General features: G+C 58.2%; 1 protein-coding gene across 1 annotated transcript in view; it reads right to left on the bottom strand.

Moving 5' to 3' along the window:
* Positions 1-1,011, bottom strand: part of TBX4 (T-box 4) — a 61,278-nt gene that overhangs the window by 57,898 nt on the left and 2,369 nt on the right. The window lies entirely within an intron of this gene.

The raw sequence follows: 1,011 nt of genomic DNA, 5'->3' as shown, positions 1-1,011 counted from the left end.
CCCCCCTCCCCCGCCTGCCGCGGCCCGTTCTCGCCCAGCCGGGGTTGGCAAATGGTCATGGAAATGTTCAAAGCGGGGGGGGGTGAGCCCACGTCTGGCACCGACGGGCCTTGGGAACCCCTTCCCCGGGGGACCGGGGGAGATCCCGGCACGGGGCTGCCCCCTTGGCACGGGGTGTGACCTCCTTCACAGCCTCATTCTAGTGGTGCCAACCATCTGCTCATCCCCTGGGGTGGGCAAGGGGTCAGCTCCTATAAACCCCACACAACAGTGCCAAACCACAGTATTTCCCCACTGTCCCCAGCAGCTGAGGATTAATTCCACCCCCAGGGAGGAGCAAACACCTCCCTTTCCCCTTCTGCCACCCACCAGTGACCCGAGGTGCTGAGGGAGAGCCTGGTGGCACCAGGATGACACACAGGCATAGGGCCAGGCCTAGGTGAGGGCCAGTTTGTCCTGTGGAACCACAGCTGGGCCTGTGTGGGGACAGGAGTGCTGTGTCCCCCTGTGCAGGGCTGTGAGATGCTCTGGCATGTGGTTACAAACACCTGCCCATTAAACCTTCCCAGCTCTGTGTCTTGGTGGCCAAATTAGCTGGGGGTTGTCTACCAGGCACCAAAAATTCCCAGGGCAGGACTGCTGTTTTTACTCTCTAGCCAAGAACCTTGTGCATTTAGCTGAAGAAACGCAAAAGCCACCAATAATGTGAGTGAAATCCTTGGTGTTTGGGGATCTCACCATGTTGGTGACACAGCACCAATCCTGCCAGCACTGGAGCACCCAGAACCTTGTGACCCACAGCACGTGGTGTAACTGAGCCTGCTTTTGTTGGGTGCACTGTGCAGGGCCATGGAGGGTGGCCATTCTGGCCCCCTGTGTGGCTTCTAAGGCCTTTTCATAGCTGAGGAACACAATCCCAGGGTGGTGTGTGACTAACTGGTAGCCTCTTGTTGAGCTGTTTAAAAAGGGTGTTCCAGAGCCTAGTTTTGGCCATGGCAGGCCTGGAGTAAA

The sequence above is a fragment of the Chaetura pelagica genome, unplaced genomic scaffold, assembly GCF_000747805.2.
Source record: "Chaetura pelagica isolate M959 unplaced genomic scaffold, ChaPel_1.0 scaffold72, whole genome shotgun sequence".
NCBI classification, from domain to species: Eukaryota; Metazoa; Chordata; class Aves; order Apodiformes; family Apodidae; genus Chaetura; species Chaetura pelagica.
This window is presented reverse-complemented; position numbering and strand designations above follow the sequence as displayed.